The sequence below is a fragment of the Gopherus flavomarginatus genome, chromosome 7 (assembly GCF_025201925.1).
Source record: "Gopherus flavomarginatus isolate rGopFla2 chromosome 7, rGopFla2.mat.asm, whole genome shotgun sequence".
NCBI classification, from domain to species: Eukaryota; Metazoa; Chordata; order Testudines; family Testudinidae; genus Gopherus; species Gopherus flavomarginatus.
This window is the reverse complement of record NC_066623.1, coordinates 98,100,552-98,119,966: the sequence shown is the minus strand read 5'-3', so window position 1 is coordinate 98,119,966 and position 19,415 is coordinate 98,100,552. Positions and strand designations below refer to the sequence as shown.

At 41.1% G+C, this 19,415-nt stretch overlaps 1 protein-coding gene across 6 annotated transcripts in view; it reads right to left on the bottom strand.

Moving 5' to 3' along the window:
• JAK1 (Janus kinase 1) overlaps window positions 1–14,021 on the bottom strand; it is a 107,178-nt gene extending 93,157 nt beyond the window's left edge. For all 6 annotated transcript variants that reach the window (XM_050961973.1, XM_050961971.1, XM_050961975.1 and 3 more), the window contains exon 1: window positions 13,782–14,021. The gene's annotated coding sequence lies outside the window, so the exon portion shown is untranslated. The remainder of the gene's footprint in view (window positions 1–13,781) is intronic.
• Between the last annotated feature and the right edge of the window lie 5,394 nt (window positions 14,022–19,415).

Below are 19,415 nucleotides of genomic sequence, written 5' to 3'. Positions count from 1 at the left end.
GAAAACTATAGGGATTCCTCCACTTTAGAACTTGGCTAATGCAAGCCACGCTTTACCAGTACTTTAGCTGAGGGAAGCTCTGTTCTAGCTGTATTTGATTACTGAAGAGACAGGACAGACTCAATATTTACCTGTTTCACAGTAAAGTTCACTGCAAAAGTGTATAAACTTCCCCTCCCTTCTTGTTCTAACCACCCTGTCATACATTGTGTATTTATTGTCAAATAGCTATGGAACCATTTTAATGGCATATATAGTGCCAGAAGTCTTACAGACACGCATGAAGGCAAAACAAAGATAACTGAATGAGAGAGTTTACCGTGTAAATCATGGTGTTGTATATTACTCCTGGGAGCATTTTGCACCAAAATATTAAAAATTCTGCACAGAATATTTTAAAACTCTGCAAATTTTGTTAAAATAACATTACATAATCACATCAGCTTCAATTATTTCAAAATACCTGTCAGCAAGTATGTCTGTAACAATACCGACACACGCACGCACATTTCCCCAGGAGTAGCGAGGAACTGGGTTGTCATAGGGGTTTCTCTAACTGTTTCTCTGTCCTCTTCCCTCATCAGAGCCCAGCGAGGTGGGCCATACACCCACAACCCCTCCCCCATGAGCCCACCAGTGGTGCCCCCCAGCCAATACACCCCAAAAAAACCCTCTCCATAGTCCAACAGCAGCGCGCCCCCCCCCCCAGTCCAGATACCTGCACCCTCCCCACCAGAGCCCAGCTGTGGAGGCCTCCCTTGCTCAGATACCATCTTCCCTCCCAGAGCCCAGGGATCCAGAGGGAGAAACAGCCAGATACTCAGTCCCAGGCTTGCAAGGAGTTTCCTGAGTGCTGCCCTCTCCTTCCCTCAGGGCATGCTGGGAACTGCAGATGCCAGGAATGCTCTAGCTCCCTCTCACTCCCTCAACAGTGTCTTCTATGTGCAAGCTGGGCTCTGCTGAGTCCAGAGGCCCCTAGCAGCACTGCAGCCCATTTCTGTGGGGGAAAAGAAATTCTGCGCACACGTTAATTTCTGCAAAATTCTGCATTGCTCAGTGGCACAGAATTCCCCCAAGAGTAGTATATATATCTTCTCAAAGGACATCCAGTTCAAATTTGCTTGTCAAGAGACTTTTTTCAAATTGCCAAAACAAAAGAAGTCAAGCTGTGTTCTGCTGTCTCTTGGTATATAACCACAAGCAGATTCACTAACTGGGATATAGAGGTGCATTTTATTGATCTATGAACCAAAGCAGAATTTTCCTCCTTCTAAGTGTATTGGCTCAGCTGTACTAATCGGAGTAAAAATTCCTTTTTGTCAATAAACAGATATGACCCTAAGGCAAACAGGAATCAGAGAGATGCTGAATAGGAATATTCAGTTGGTTGGTTTTTAGAGTCATTTTTCTGACCATAGCTGCACTTTCTGGAAGATGTGAACTTCTGAGTATCCTCTGTCAAGATTTTTTTAGATATTGAGACTCTTGGGGAAAAAAATCAATACTTAATTTTTAAAAGTCAAATAAAAGGCATTTAAGCCATCCTTTGTCTGGGGGAGTCAGGGATTTTTGTCTTAGAGAGAGAGAGAGATAGTTATGAAGGCCATGAAGTCATAAGATCACATCAGAAGAATCTGAGTCCATTAGGAATGTAAACCACTCTAATGGAACTCCTCATTACAGGGAGGGAGGGGAAGAAGTGTCATGCTATAGTTCTAGAACCATAGGTGTGAGGGGGTGTATAATATATGTTATTCCATCTACAATCCTCAGGCCACCAAACCAGGACAAAAAATGCCACAGAGAAAGTGGAGAAGTTGGGAAGGCTTATATGTTGAGAGTTGGAGAACAAATTGAAGTCAACAGGAATGATTATGGAACGAGTGTGTTTCTAGTGGGGTTCTGCAGAGATCAGTACTAGGTCTGATGCTATTCAACACTTTCATAGATGAGTGGGAAATAAATATACAAACTGCTGATAAAACGTTGCAGATGACAAAGACTGATGGAATGGTAAATGAGGACAGGGTAATCATACTTTGGTAAGTAAGGCTCATGCAAAAAATGCATTTTAATACAACCAAATGCAAAGTTATACGCCTAGGTAAGAACAAGGAATGCAGGCCATACCTACAGAATGCTGAAATAGCCTCTCATTCCCAACATAGTTCAGTATTTCTACCTCTTCCTGAGTAAACAAGACAGACAAGGAGTATGTACAAAATGTATAACTTGGATTGAACAAATGTCTGCCTATAATCACAGCTGTTTCAAATATATTTGAGGGTTGAGTTTTCCTTTTTCTCATCGTGTAAGAGGCAATCCGCTTGAGTAAAGGCATATACCAGAGAAATGATTACAGTGTAAGTGGCTCCATGACACTTATGTGGCTTGGCAACACTGCGCAAACAGCAAACAATGCAAACGAACAGACCTCAATATGAAGCAATCCAGCGTCACGTAAAAGGGGACACATCTAGCTTAAGCACCTGACTAATGCCTGGTAAACAAATATGACTTAGTCCAAACAAAGTGTTCAGTATGATCTTAAACTCTGCTGAAAAGGGGAAACTGGACATAAGTGACTTATGGATGCCAAGCAACAGCAAATTGTTGGAATCATACAGGTGCCCAAGTTCTTGAGTTGCCATTTTAGTTTTATTTTGTGTTTCTATGCACAGCAATATGTCTCTAAAAATGTGAGACTAAACCAGTTAGTCCTGTGAGTTTCACCTCCTGACAAACTGTGCACAGAGTCTAGGTTTGAATAATCAGGACAAGCTAACTCAAAGGAAACAAAAGTTAAATTTTAACGTGTCAAATTTGTCTCAAATGACTTTTTCAATCACAAATCCATTTGTTCCACATTGGCAAAACTGGATATAGATTTTCAAAAGTTCCATCTGGGAGGATGTACCAACACAACATCACCATTTCCCTGAAGGATACATGAAATTAGAATTACTAGCAGTGAAGAAACTGAAGCAGCAAATGAAATGTCAATAATGAAACAATTTTGTGTACACGATATCAATTCTCACCTATGGCCCCATATATGCCTTTATGGAAAGTGAGTAACAGTACGTAACCATGGCATGTTATGCAACAAGCTGTAGAACTAACGATTTTTCAATCACTTATTAAGATGAGTTAAGGGAAAGATTTGGATCTTAACTCCTCTGGTTAGCAAACTCTGAAAAGATAATTTCCTGGCCTGCACTTGAGCACACAACCAAATTTTATAAACAGATGATTACTATAACATTCATAATTGGCTGAAAAGCTATGAATAACCATTTAAAAGGTAATAAGCAAAGGGGGGAAATTAAGTTTTTGTTAAAGCAAGCCCTGCCACACGCTTTCTCTAGCAACACTCTTGACACACTATCTTCCTACAGTTTCACCAAAATTGCTAGGATGTTATCATTCAGGGCAACAGTCACACTACGGCATCCGCCTTGACTATGCTAGCATCACTGTGGTTGTTACCATGCATGGGAGGTAGCAACAATGGGAAAAATCTTAGTAGGGGAAGGAAAAAGGCCTTTGGTGACTAGAGAACTAGTGAAACTGACCAAGAGGCAGGAAAGTACAAACTAAGCAAGTCGAAAGGTCTTTTTTAAACAAACAGTCTTGACTAACTTTGATATCTACTGAGTATTGAACAGCCAATATATCAACGTGGTCCATGCTAGAAAATTAGGTTGGCATAATTACAACACTCAGTAGTGTGAAAAATCCATACCCGGAGCGAGGTAATTAAATTGACCCAAGTCCCCATGCAGACAGCACTAGGTCAACGGAAGAATTCGTCCATCAACTTACTTACTGCCTCCCAGGGAGGTGGATTACCTATGCTGACGTAGTGTCTATACTGAAACGCTGTAGCATTTCAAGCATAGACAAGTTCCAAGTCTCAGAGGGTTTGTCTACACCCCAAGCAGTATCCTGCAGCGGCGAGACTCAGGCTCACGCTATAGCACTAAAAATAGGTGGGCAGATGTTTGGTTTGGGCTTGGCTGCTGAAGCCCATCCCGCTCCTTAGGCTTCAGAGCCTGAACTCTAGTCCAAACCCAAATGTCTACATAGCTATTTTTAATGCCATATTGCGAGCCTGGGTCTGCAGACCCAGGTTCTGAGGCTCACTGCTGCAGGGTTCTGCTTGCTACCTAGACATATCCCAAGCCCAGCTGTCAGATCTGAAATGTCAAAGGTTATGTAGAGGTACTTAGTTTCAGTCCTTCTATCCTACTCTGCTGTCTCCAACTCAAGACAGGTTAAATAAAATAAGCTTAGCCAGAGAACTTTAGTGTGAGAGAAAATCAGCACAATCAACCCAATGGCTCATGCCAATTCTTAGTTTTAGGTAGTGGGAGAAGAGAGCTGGGAAGTATACTGCTGTTATAGACATCCTTATATCACCTGTTCAGGTTAGGTTTCAGGATGACAAAGCATAGACGCTGACTGAGTGCACCGAGGCTGGAGCACCTATGGGGGAAAAAAAACTAGTGGGTGCTCAAAACCCACCAGATCAGTTGTTCAGCAGGCCCTCACCAATCAGCTCCTCCCTCCTCCCCCCACCCCCGCACCTCTTGGAGGGGCAGGAAGAGGCAGAGAAAAGGAAGAGCGTGCTCAGAGGAGGGAGTGGAACTGGGGTGGGAAAAGGTGGGGCGGAGCCTTAGGGAAGGGGCAGAGTGGGGGTGGGAAAAGGCTGGGTGGGGGCAGAGCAGGAGCAGGAAAAGGCAGGGCTTAGGTGGTGTCCTCCTTGGGGGGTGGGTGGGGGAGCAGGGTGGAGCACCTTGGGGGGGAAAGCTGAAAGTCAGCACCCATGTCACAAGGAATCTAAAACAAACAAACATTCACTTTTGAAGAATTAGCACTTTTTTTTTATTTCAAATTAAAATATAAATTAACCTTCTATTCCTTTTTGGCAACAGGATGAGTCTGATTCATCCTATGTGGATTAGTCAACAAAAAATACAATTACAGTGGGACAGATTGTTTTCCTGTTTGCTACAGTGGAACTGGGTATGGGTTCATTCTAAGTATTTCCAACTAATAAAAATGAAGCAATTTGAAAAATATAGTTTCACTTGGAACATTAGCAAGCTAGTTTTCACCAACTGAAGTTTAATGTAGGAGTTAGATGATGATGGTTAATGACTACCACTAATAACTCATTTTAACAAAAGATCTCAATTCCCTGTAAATTCCTACTATGCCAGTTGTCACAATGGATGACAATCCCAAATGCCATTCATTCTCAGAATATTTCTCAGAATGGTGCTGCTGAAGTGATCAACAATGAAAAGGTAGTGATACTTCAGTAGTCATTAGGGTTCAGAGTCACTAATCATTTGTATAACTAGCTGTTAGAGGCTACAACCGTTCAGGATTCTACTGTAGTAGACACTGTACAAACATATATAGAGCCCTACCAAATTAACGGCCATGAAAAACGCACCACGGACCATGAAATCTGGTCCCTTCCTCGTGAAATTTGGTCTTTTACCCTATACTACAAAAATTTCATGGGGACACCAGCATTTCTCAAGTTGGGGGTCCTGCCCCAAAAGGGTGTTGCAGGGGGGTCACAAGGTTTTTAGGGGGGGTTGCAGTATTGCCACCCTTACTTTGCTGCTTCAGAGCTGGCTGCTTCAGAGCTGGAAAGCGGCAGCTGTTGGCCAGGTGCTCAACTCTGGAGGCAGCAGCGCAGAGTAAGGGTAGCAGTACCGCAACTCTCCCTACAATAACCTTGCAAACCCCCACCCATTCCTTTTTGGGTCAGGACCCCTACAATAACAACACTGAAATAAAGAAATTTACTATTTTTAAAATCCTATGACCGTGAAATTGGTAGGGCCCAAAACATATAGAATGAGACAGTCCCTGCCCCTAAGTGCTTCCCAGTGTTAAAGCTCCTGGTGGGAATTTTTCAACATCGATTACAGGCAAGCACCTAGCTCCCACGGGAAACAAATACAGGAGAAAGGTGCTAAGGCCTGTCAGATACTCCGAATGCAAGGAGAAACAGGCACAGAGAAGTGACTTGCTCAAGGTCAGACAGCAGGAAAGTTGCAGAGCCAAGATCAGAACACAGGTCTTTTGACTCCCCCTCCAAGAATTAACACCCCATTGGTAAGTGGTAAGAGGATGGAGTATACACCTGTTTCAGGTGTTTCACTCAGTATGCAGACTCAGGGAGACCATAACTACATCTGTTCATATTCTTAAGCTTAGTTAGAAATTTAACTTTTTAAAACTTAAATAGGTCAGAAGCCAGACATATGTCAGTATGACATACTATTGAGTACTGGACAAGCCAAGTCCAACAGCTGACACCTCCCTCCCCTTTAAGTAAATCACCACATTAAAATGAGTAAGATTCCAAATACTTAAAAAGCACAAAGCTATCAGCTGTCAATACCTGTTGTGGTTTTGTTAGCCTGCTATGGTGTATTACTTGTTTAACACCTAGTTAACATTAGGCTGTTCTTGCTATTTTTGGAGCTCAGCAGCAGCAGAGCTAGATTAGAACTGTGACCTGTTATTCTGGATCACCGGGGCTTCTCAGTTATAAGGATTGTTAGCAAAAGTGAGTCTCTCTTGTATCAACATGGCAAAACTAATATCCATTTAGGTGACAGAAAATATAATGTTCTTATCCTTCAATGGGCATTGGAGTTACCAGATCCTGTGTAAACATTCCCTTTGAATCTAAGGGCCAGTTTCAAATATGTTCTTATCAAATAAACTGTAGTCAGTATCCCCTCATTTGTTTTCACTGACTTCTCAGCCACTTTCTCCCTTAGTTCAGCATAACTTGAACTTTGTCTGCTAACTCAATCCTATAACTTCCCACCCTTTCCCTTCCCCCATTTTATCTGCAGAAAAATGAACAGTCCGGCAAAAGATACCTATTAAAAAGATTAACAAGTGTTAACTTATGATACAACTCCTATGAATAGAGAGAAGTATATTCATGTCAACGTTGGCATCAGAAATATCCAGACAAGTGCCAACTGTGACAAAAACAAGCTACAGGCGAGTCTCATCTTACGCGGGGGTTCCTTTCCATGGTTAGCGCGTAAAGCGAAAACCGTGTATAGTCAAAATTACATTGAGTTGAACGGCAGGCGGAATCGCCCACACTACAGTTACAGTATTAAAATTATTTTTCATTTTTTTGTTTTTGCCAACCGCATAAAGCTGAAATCACGCATGTTAAATACGCATAAGATGCGACAGACCTGTATTATAATGAGGATGACAAAAGCAAGACATGAAAAGTGTCTCATTTTGTATTGATCTAAATGGAATTTGTTGTTCCAATTATTTCCTCGAGCTTACTATTTTTTTTCTATTAGTTATTTATTAGATAGCTTACTACCCTACTTAACCAATCAGAGAAAGCATGTTATGTGAAATACCACTTACTTAGTTGGTGAACTTCTGTAAAGCACTCAGATATTGTGATGAGGAGCAGGGAATAAACATCTTGATAGATTCCTTAGAGGGACACAGCCCACTCGAAAACCAGTAATTCTCTCCTGCAAACCTGCCTATGAGACACCCTGTCAATCTGTGGATTTTTTTTGTCACTTTCCTAGTTATTCTAAAAAATTCTCTTAGTCTGTGAAAGATTCATATAAACGGACAAACAGAAGGAAATGTTGACAGTGACCATACAAAAACTGTCAAAACGACAAAGTAATTTAATAGAATAATTTTTCTTCTAATCTTTCATGTCTAACTGTAGCTATTGTAACGGCAAGTTTAAAAATAAGGGGAGGGTGTTTTAAATCTTTTGTCCCTTTATGACTATTTTACTCCTGAGTTCTCAAAATCCTACCTCTTGAGGTTCAGGTACCTCTTCTTCTGTTTGTTCTATTCTCCTACTAAGATGGATTTTGGTATCCTTCAGCCCTCTAAAAAGCTTTATTGCTGAACAGAGCAAGCAGAAAGCACAATAACTGTCTGAATCATATGTTCAAAACACTGAAAGCAATTTGCTATAAATGCAGCGTTTGTTTGCTATTACCCAGACCTGAAAAATCTTAACTGCATCCTGAGTACTCCAGAGATTTTATGGTTGTGTTCACATCCTGAATACACCAAGGATTTTATTATTGCGTTAAAGCTTATATTGTTCCTGTAAGGAACTGCAACTTTTGGAGAGGAAAGGGAAGAAAGGCTCAAATGCTGCCAATTTATCATTCAAAGGATTATCTTCCCCTCCACATGCATACAGCTCCTTAATACTGAAGGGCAAATATACTTCCAACTGTTCATTAACTTCCAATAGATGAGATAAGGGGCCAAGACCAAGACCATGGATCCAAACTTCTTTGAGATCAGCATCTAAATTTTGCAGCTCAGGCTCGTCTCTATAAACTAACTCTTCTTGTTTATAAACCTGCTTTTTTAGCTCACTGGTATTCTTCATGAAGCCTAAGACCTATTTTGTCATGTTTTCAGTGTAAAATATGTCCATCTCCTCCAGCTCAGGCTGGATGTATGATCAAACTCTGATCCTTACCTACAGATATAAATTTCTTGCCCCTCTGTATATTGTTTTTTAACCAGTACTTACCAAAATAATCCAAACACCTTGCTGTTTAGAAAAATTCAGAATAAGCTCTGAGGTAGAATGTCTGAGGACTCTCTTTTGGAGTTTCTCCAAGATTCGGTGGAAGGGGTGGAGAAGTAGTACTATCACCAATAAGATGGAGGGTCCACCCTCAAACTTGGCAGATCCCCAAAGACCTGCATGGATTCTAGGGGATTTGGTTCAACATTGAATCTGACCCATGGCACTCTTCATGCATCACCACCAAACTGTGGCAGCATGGTGACCCAGGAATCCCTTTGGAGTGCTCTGTGGAAAAAAATAATACAGCTTAGAGGGGTAGGTGGGGGGATATGTGCATCCCTCCTACTCTTCCCTCTGTGTAGACCTCCAATTCCAGAATCTCCCTGTATGGTCTTGGAGAGTATTGTGGTGGTGGCGGCTTATACTTCCACACAGGAAGGGGGAAGCCTGCACGTGGGTTTGAGAGAGATCCAGGCACTGGTTTGCAACACTATAAAATGCATGAACATTTCTATAGCTTTTACAAATTACTGTTGATCACAGCACAAACACAGTCTTTGTGAGAGCACCATTCCCAGTAAGTGTCTTTATTCAACCAATAAAGAATCCCGTGTAACTGTAACTTTCAGTCATCCTAGATGTGCGGAAAATACTTCCAATGGTAAAGGTACAAGAGTACTAGAAATCTTATTGTGGATTTCACCTTTCTGAAGTAAACATAAAGAGACTAATAAAACAAGGATTGGTTCGACTGCAAAAGTTCTGTCACATCTTTTTATAACATGTCAAGAAAAATTCCCAATAAATGCTTTGTTTTTCGTTTTGCAATTTAGACACCAGTTTGTTTTCCTATTATATACTTGATGTGGTTTTTACTTCCTGGTATTTAGCACTATTTTAATAAAGACCATAAACAAGTTAATTTGGAAATACTCAACCGTTCCAAAACTCTGTTAATATTCCTAATTACAGAATAAGATTCTCTTTTAGAACCATATTTTAATATGAATCTTCTTTAAAAAGTAACTAATCTTATTCTTTGAATACTGAGATTTCTTGAATTTAATGAAATTAGAGATTCTTTCCAGTTTTAAACACGCTTATATTCTTCAGTAATTTATTTAAACTGTTTGAGACTTTGATTGTTTAAGCACAGTATAGCAAGTTTTTTCTAATCCCTCCTAACAAAAACTCTGTTTGTGGACTTGCTCTGTACAAGATTAGCAAATTCTTCTTACTGGAATTAGATGAAATGCCTTGCAAACAGGGTGGATAAAAATCAATGATTTTTTTTAATCAAAAATCGGATTTTTTATTTAAATCGGATTTTTTTAATAAAATGCTTTTTGAGGAAAAAACCTATCTAAAGATAGATTAGCTCAAAAATATCTCATCATGGAATAGGGATTATAAATTCTAATTCTATAGTATGAGACAATATATTCATGTAATGTTTAAGAAAAATTTTGTAAATGAGTTCCAATAGTTCATGGATTAAGGACCCAATCTTACGCGGTTCCACAGGCTTCTGTACAGATTTAGATTAATCTTTCTACTACCCAATGGGACTCAGTGCTCAGTCTAGAAGATACCATCAGAGATGCTTAGTTTTGCAGTTCTCAAACTGTGGATTTGTGTCCCCAGAGGTAACATGCTTGTTAACAGCAAAAATGTTTTTAATATATAGAGCTGAGAAATAACAGACCTCAACTATATTGTCCTTCTGCAAATTTGCGTACACGGAGTCAATCCCTTACCTCTACCTAAAAGTGCAAAGTTTCAAAAAGTTCAATGAACAGAAGACTGTTGGGGGCGGAATAGATCTGGAGAAGGAGAAGTCTGGAGGTAAATGTGAGAAGCGAGGGACATATAATATTTTAACAAAACAAGCATGTTTACTGTTGAAGAAAACAATCCAGAATACATAATGTTGTTGTTTTAGTTAAATAAAACAATTTAAATGTCTGTTTGGTGGTGGTCTCCTCCTAATACAGCCTGGCACAAAAATCTTCCAAAATTAATGATTAACCTGTTGAATTGGAGATATTTCACCTCCTAATGACTTCATAAATATCTGCTTCATTTACCAAAGGTAAATGAAATAATCATTCATTCATTTTCTGAAAAAGCAGTAAAACTAATCTGAAAAGTTTTCAAAATAAAACACTGTTAAAAAATGTATAGTGTGTACCTTCTAAAAATGAAACCTACATCTGAGTTGTGAAGATACGTATTAAGGTTATAACAACCAAAAAGAATGCACTTTAATGTATAAATTCATGATTAAACTGAGTTTTCCTGAGTAGTGATATAAATCAATTAAATCAAATCCACCCTGCTTGCAAGTATTGTGAACCCCAAGTGGAAAGTAGACAGCATTTGCAAAATAGAAAGAGAACTGTGGGATTATGTGTGCAAATTATATTTTAATATTCCACATCTGATACCAGTCTAATCTCATTTATGACACAAGAACCATAAATTCTTTTTCTAATCTTCCAAAGTTATCTGAATGCATGTACTGCTCCAGTCTAGGTAACCTGCTTTGTATTTACAGAGGAACCTGCCATGTAATGCCATCTAGTACAAATTGAGTTCAAGGTGCAATTTCCTGCACACTTAAAAGTGCACAGAGGAAGTGCCTACCACTCCCCATATATGGTCACAATAGAACTTAGTGCACATTGTACTAGTGATTAAGCAGCATCTAAGATATGTCATGCTACTCAGCCAGAGTCAGGGAACTTGTACTTTTGATTTTGCCCCAAAACAGAAGAGCCTATATGAAATCTCTTGTACAGAGAATGTAACTTGTCCAAGTAATCTCTGGAGTTAAAATTACGAAAAAGTTGAAAAACTCAGTCAAAATACCTTGTCAAATGTAATACATAGCTCAGTGTAAACCCAACTCTTAGTTGTAGATTGGTTGTATCCTCCACATTTTCAGTGCCTGAAGTACTATTCCATGGCATCATAAGCTATGTAGGACCAAATCTCCTTATTACCCAAACACCCGATTTTTCAAATAAAGGATTCTAATGTACACTTACACTTCATAAGATTGGTGCTATTTGTAACAAGACTGAGTTTAAGCATTTTTCATATTGAAAGACAGCTACGTAGTCTCTGTTCTAATCCCCATATACTTAAGCATGGGTATAGACATATTTTACAATTAATAATTTTCTATGTCTATAGTCTACTACTAGACTCTTAGTACATGTATTTTTAAAATAGTCCCCTCCTAACTTGACTATAGTGTTTATACTGCTAACACTAATGTTAATTCTGTTAGATGTTTGGGGTGCAGGTACTTGGATGGGCCTGAAGATCAGATGCGATATGCCAGTTAGGCAACTCAGCCATTCTCTCTCAATGTTTACCTAACAAGAGCTAATTTAGACACTTTATAGTTAATGTCTAAAATGCACAATAAACTAGAGATTATGAAGGGTGCCAGGAGAAAGCATCTTCTCTTCAATCAAAAAAAGAGGTACACTGGCAGTGACAATGCTAACTAGGTCCCAATCCTGCAAACATTTTGTAACAGGATTTGCCAGATCTGGCCCTTAGTCTGCATAAGTAAAACCAAAACTAAGAGTAATTATATTTCAAAGTATTTAGCTTCATTTACCTAAAGTAAACTATATGCACCAAAAAAAAAAAAACTGATGATGATGTGGAAAATTTGTGATCTTGAAATTAGTTAATGTGGGTCCTTTCTGGTTTGTGCATCTCCACCAAGAAAATCTTGCATTTGTAAAATTCTACTCCAGCTCGTGTCAACACGCATTTTTTTTTCATAGCTTTGTTTCAGCTAACAGATTTTTAAAAAATTCTTAAAAAAAAAATATTCAGCTACTACACTTTTAATTCAGATTAAGATAGGGTGAATTTACTTTCAAGTGTAGACAAGCCCTCTGAGTATCACAAGGAACAGATTTTGTGAGCAAAAAGTTGCCATTTTTACACATCGTTCCTAGTACTAATGAGCACTTATCAGGATCACACTATTTTGTATCTTCCAATGCCAATACGCCATGCTGATACTTTTTCAGGATATAACTTTATTCTCTAGTGTAATGATTTGATTATCCTCAGTCCATAGGAACAAACTGTTTTCTTAAATGGAATTTCAACACTTTAAACTATCACAACCTGTAGCATGAAGTAGCAAATTTAACAGTTTTTTCCATCAATACACATGGCATCAAACAGAAAATTTACTAAGAGTGTAAACATCTCAGACAGGAAGATTTAGGTATTGTCAACACTACCACAATTCCTGCCCACAGGAGTTTAGCAATACAGACCTTAATAGGGTGCATTTTCTTATCTAAACTAAATGTAAAAATGTCACTTTTTAGGGTGACCTTAAGTTAGTCAAGCATTAAGCCCCTTGTGAGCTTTCACCTGGACCACACCTATTCCTGTCTGAAAAGAACAGTTCCTTTTTCCTACTTCATACCTAACATTACAACGCGTCAGAATAAGGAAGTCTACACATCCAGCCCTTATTATGATGGCTTGTCTTCCAAGTCAACATTCCCCAAGAGTTACAGCTTGCTTGCCCCTCCATCCACCCAAAATGTTCCCTAAAGTACACATCTGCGGTATGACATCTAGTCCAGATCAACTGCATTAATAGGAATAACTGCAATAAGTAGCGAACACCCAGCACTAATTATTCCCGTATGTTTATGCATATCACACAGAACTGGAGCAGGGACGAAGTTTGATCCTGCTCACTGCACTGTGGTTACTGGGATGTGTGAAAACTAACCCGACTAAAGGGGGGGGCAGGGGGAGGCTTGCCTCAAATACAACAGCCTGGAGAAGACAGGATGTTCTTGCATGATATAAACAGGATGTCAGCCATATCGCTTCTGGCTGGGCGGTGAAAATCCAATTTGCAAAGGCAGCTTTTTTTTTTTTTTAGGGAGGGGGGATGTTTAACTCTTGATCTCCCGTCTTAAAGTCAAGGCCACCCCAAAGCCCCCTGCCGCCCAGTGCAGCCCCCGCTCTGCGGCCCCCTAGCCGGAGGCTCGCGCTGTCCCGCGATTCCCCTCTACGCGCCCTGCCTGGCTGCCAGGGGCAGCCCGCGCCATGGGGCAGCAAGCGCGGCCGAGAGGGCGCCCAGCTCACCGCGCTCGGCCTCAGCTGCGCTCCGAGTCTCGGGCTCACTCACCGCTTCCGCGTGCGACTTCTAGGCGACGACGACGGGAGAGTGAGGGGGGAGCCCGGCCGCCCCGCTTCGCTCACGCGCTGCCCCGCATGGCCACGGGCCCAACGGCTCCCTGTGCGCGCGCGGGGCGCCCCGGGTCCGTCGGCGCTCGAGGCGAGTCCGGCGGACGAGCGGAAGAGCAAGCAGCCCTGGCTCCGCGGCACCCTCGTCTCCTCCTGGCTCAGCGCAGACAGCTGCCCTCAGACCCAGGCAGTCCCGCGGGGTCTGCGCATGCGCACGGCGTGTCCCCGCGGCCTTAAGGTAGACTGGTCCTTTCCTCCTGCCCCCGCCCCTTGTCACCTTCAGGCGGGGCAAAGACCCTCAGCCCCCACGCTCAGCCTGTGGGAAGGGAGGGACACCGCCCCCTCCGTCAGGATCGCCCGCTGCGGGGAGGGGCAGAGCCCGAAGCCCTAGCCGGGATGCTCCCGCAGATGGCGATCCCCTGGCTGTCCGGCTTTCGGGGCAAGAGGCCGCCGAAGCAGCTATAAGGAGCCCACGGGCGTTACGTGGCGTTTGCCGAGGGCTGACAGGGTGCTCAGCGCTGAGCACAGCCTGAGGGCTGACTGGTGCGCTCTGCAAGGGAAGGCTGGTCCCCACTGCTTCCCCAGAGACCAAAGAGCCTTGTAGAGCTGCACATAAGAGGAGCAGAGAGATTTCTGAGCACAGGTGGTTGGTTCATCAGGTGCACCAATGAGTCACTAATGCACAATAAGTCACTCCATATAATTCATCCTGAAATGCTCGGCCAGGGAGCCTTCCAGCGACATCCTACTTCAAGACTGAAAGGCAGAGGTGCAAAATGAGGCTTGGTAAAGGTCTGAAGGTAACAGGACAGGAAGATCTGACAAAAGACAGGTTGCTAAAAATAGCTTATTACAAAATAGCCTTAACTAATAACAATTATGGCAGCAGGGCTGGAAGGGACCTGGAGAGGTCATCTAGTCCAGCCACCTGAAGTGAGGCACGACCATATAAACCCAGATCACCCTGACAGGTGTTTGTCCAACCTGTTCTTCAAAACCTTCAGCGATGGGGATTCCACATCCTCTCTTAGAAGCCTATTCCAGTGCTTAACTATCCTTTTAGTTAGTTTTCTCCTAATATTTAACCTAAATCTCCCTTGCTGGTGCTGCAGATTCAACCCCATTGCTTTACCTTCAGTGGACATGGAGATCCACCAGTGACCACCATCCTCTTTATAACAGCCCTAAACTTATTTTTATAATTTTTGTTGCTTTCCTCTGAACTCTTTCCAATTTATCCACATCTTTCCTAAAGTGTGCCCAGAACTGGACACAGTAATCCATCTGAGGCCCCACTAGTGCCAAGTAGAACACATAGGAATAGTACCTTCCAAATACAATACTCCTGTTAATACACCCCAAAATACAATGAAAAGGTGCTCAATTGAATTGGTCTGTAAAGTGCTCAGATTCCAGAGAGGTGGGTGTGATGTAAAGACCTAGACTGATAAGCTAAGATCCTACAAGTCATTCCATGCAGACAGATCCCTACCAAAGTAATCAGAGCTCTGTGCAGATAAATGGGTTCACCTACCTGGAGCACCTTGCATGATGTGGGCCATGGCAAGAATTTGTTCAAGACAAAGTGTCATTTTTAAAATGGAAATATGTCCCAAGTGGTGTCACTAGGATAAAACACAAACTCTGGCAAGTAAGATGGAGGATAAAGTGACATTTAAAAAATCAATGTGCAAAGATACAAAGCAAAAAAAAAAAAAAGTCAATAAAAAAACAAGAAGCTGTCTGTGCATTTGCTAGACCACCAGGTGACATAGAGGACAACTGTGAGTATAAAGAGATTTTTCAGACAGTTGCATAAGTCTTTACTATAGCCAATGATAAGGAAATGTTGCTGTTTTCACAATTACAGAAGTGTAGACACTAGTAGAGAGAGATTTATTGAGATCAAAGAGCGTAATGAGAAATTAAATGGCCTAAAGCACCCAGGCTAGATGGATTGATCCAAAAGTTCTTGAAGGAACTGAAGAATGTAACATCTGAGCTTCTGAAAAAAGCTCTTGAAGGAACTGAATAATATAACATCTGAGCTTTTGAAGAAAAAAAACCAACATCAGTGACCAGGACTGGGAAGGACCAACATTGTACTCCTAACAATCCCAAAATCCTGAAAACTAAGCTGTTAAAGAAAATCAGAACAAATTCAACAAGCACAGAGTTGAGTGTGACAGTAGGGATTTGAACCAGCATCAGAGAATGCTGTAGACCTGGCTAAATGTGGGAGCCCCATTTAAGTTAGTCCCCACAAGACTTTGCTATAATGTTGGGGCTTGTGGGAGAGACAGAGGCTAATCTTAAAAGGCTACCCTCTTGCTTTTCATCTTAAAGAGAGAGGAGCAGTCTAGATGAGGTTCGCACACCCCTTTTACTCGCACTTCACAGAAACTGGGGGAATTACTATATCCTCCATCTTCACTGGGTAAGGGACCGGGATCCCAAAGATCAGCCAGTGAGAAGTCCCTAGTTAGATTAGGGAGACAGGATGAGGCTATAAGAAGACACCCATGTTTCACTCCCTCCATTGGAGATGGGGCAAAAGATGCCTTTCAGAACCCTGGAGGTAGCAGGGCAGATGGCAACTCTTAGGAAGAATGCATAGGATCGGGAACTATACTAAGAGGCAAAGTGAACATCTCAGAAATGGGCACAGGAAACAATGCATGGAGAGGGTGGTTTTGGATGGGGAGAAAGTGTCTATATTTGGGGGGAAAGCTCATGGAGGTGGAATACTAGGATTTCTAAATGGAAGACGGGGCCACCATTATCTTCTGTTCTCCAGAGAGGAATGTAGGAAATGACCATTGGTAGTCCCCTCTTATAAATCCCCCCAAAGTAGAGTTTGATGGTGCATGCTTCTTTTGGTGTACCTTATTAATAAGTAGTCGTAGCAGTTCTTCAGTTCTCACCTTACTGAGAGTGAGATAATCACTCAATTATATAATCTTTGCAACTCCAAATTAAACATATTTTTAGCACACACTGGATGGCAGTTTTGCATCCTTTTTTAGGAGTATAATTTTGTCTCATTACACAAGAGTTAGGCACGTAGGTTTCATTAACATTAGTGGGAGTTGTGTGTTCATTTGTGTCCCAAAGAGAGAATTTAATATACTCTTAATTTAATTAATCTTTTAATTGGAGGTTCAAACTATCTCATACTCACGTGAAACAGCATCCATGGACGTAATATATTTGAATAAGGAAAAGCTCGAAGCCCCAGTTTAATCAAATGGGAGTTTTGTTGTTTTTTTGTTTTTGTTTTTGTTTTTGTTAGTCTTACATAAAGCCACAAACTGCTGTTTATTTTTGTGTTGGTTTCCTTGTTTCATACACGTGACATTTTGAAAAATCTGCCCAAAGCAGATGCCATGATAAGACTGATTTCTTTCAAAGGTGATGGATCTCCACAGCAGGGGACTAAAACTCTCAGTACTCCACTGTACATCCCCCTTTCCTTTGGCTAAACAGGAACTACATTTCCCATTAGCCATGTCCCTGGCCAGGTAAGGGGAAAGGTTCTTATTCTGAACCAAGAAGTAGCAGGGCTCTATTTGGGAGTGGGAGCAGTATGGCAGCAGGGAGCCCCAGGAACTGTGTACAGACCTGCATGTGGAATGGGCTGTTTCTGCTGAACATCACAGCTAGGTGCAGATCTGTGTGAGATTTATGGGGGAACAACAGTTTATAGACAGGGAACCAGTGCTCTGGAGTCCCAATAAGAACCACTAATTGAGCCTGGATTGGAAACCTGCACATGTTTATTTGCTGGAATAGAGACTGTACAAGAGAGGAAATCCCAGGCACTAGGACTGAAGAGCTTTGGCTCTCAATTGGATTAGGGTGACCAGACAGCAAATGTGAAAAATTGGGAGGGGGGTGGGGGGTAATAGGATCCTATATAAGAAAAAGACCCAAAAATCAGGACTGTCCCTATAAAATCAGGACATCTGGTCACCCTACAACTGGACTGCCCCAGAGACCCAAACAGAACCACTATTGCTCACCTGAACTATAACTGTTTAAGCCTCTCTACCTAGAGCATTTGCAACTTTTCCTCTTTCCTGTCCACTGTAGTAAAAACCTTCTCCTTAGCCATGTATCTGAGTGGATATTGGGACCCACCAATATCCTGCTGAAACATCTACTGGGTACGCTACTGGCACCCTAGGGGTTTGGGCTACAGTAACGCCAAACATTAAACAAGTTTGGTGGTAATTTCATGTAATTTATTTTAGTTTACCCAGACTGTAGTGCTATAATATCTTTGTCAAGGTCCTCTCATGTTAAAGAGAGCACTTTTATGTACCAGTATTTCAACAGAACATGCTTTAGTGACAAGATTCACTACTCTAAAGTGGATGCCAAATATATCTGACTGATAATAAATGTAACTTATCTTTCTCATGCCTCAAATTTCTCTCTTTGATTCTGATCTGTTACTTTTGTAAATGACCCAAAGTCCTTAATCTACCAAAGGGTAGATACTCTGTAGAATAGGCTTCCTTTATATAACTGTATTGCAGAAGAATTACTGGAAGATTACTCAGTTATAAGGGAAACATCACTGCACATTGGAGCAATCATATTTTATATTACAGTAATCATTTTTTTTAAATTGGAACCATACTGTTCATGAACCAAGAAGCACTTAATTCTGACATCATTCCTATGTGTCTTTTATTGCAATCTTAAAAAAACCCCAAACAAACTAATTTTGACTGTTGTTTTAAATCCCCAAATTAGGGGAATTTGTATTTGTATTGTAATATATTCTGTTTTTCCTCCTCTCTATTTAATCAGTTATGCTAAATAAATTTAATTAGCAGTCTTCTCATAACATCCTTGTTTATTTCGCAACAAAAGGAGGAAAAGGTTTTTAACATCTGACTGACATCAGCTTAAGGTGGATTCAAAATCTACCCTGCATATAGTTTTTTTCTGATCTCAGATGTTACTGATTGACCTGCATGTATTTTTTTTTTCTCCACAAAGATTCTGATTCCTGGGTGCACTGAAGTATGGCAGATAACTTTGAAAATGTAGGTCTACATTCCCACATATTGTAGATCACACCTTAACTTCTGTAAAGAAAATTTTGATGTGTAATAAGTTTGTCCTTTGCTGTACAAGACAAACACTTCTATCTTTCAGTAAACCAAGTCACCCTGCCTTACCTTTCAGCTATCCCTAAGTCTGATGGATGTTGCTACATACATTTGGTGAAATGAACAATCATGAACGTGACTTTTCAGAACAGTTGTTTACACTACAATATATTGTTCAGTTTGAAGTTCCCTGCAGGAATATTTTATTTTTATGCCTCCCACATTTGGGCCTTAGCATGGTGAGAGGAATGAACCTGCAGTGCCCACCGCCCGAATTCTTTTGTATGGGATCCAGAATTGTAGAAGTGCCCCCTCTCTTGGCTAACCAGCGAATACAGTTCTGGTGGTATAAAAATCCCAGCTCCAGGCGTGAACCCTTTGAACAATAGGACCCAGCGGCTGCAGCAGTCCAATCACCAGGCGGTTCCCGGCTGTCGTGAGCAGTAGTCTGT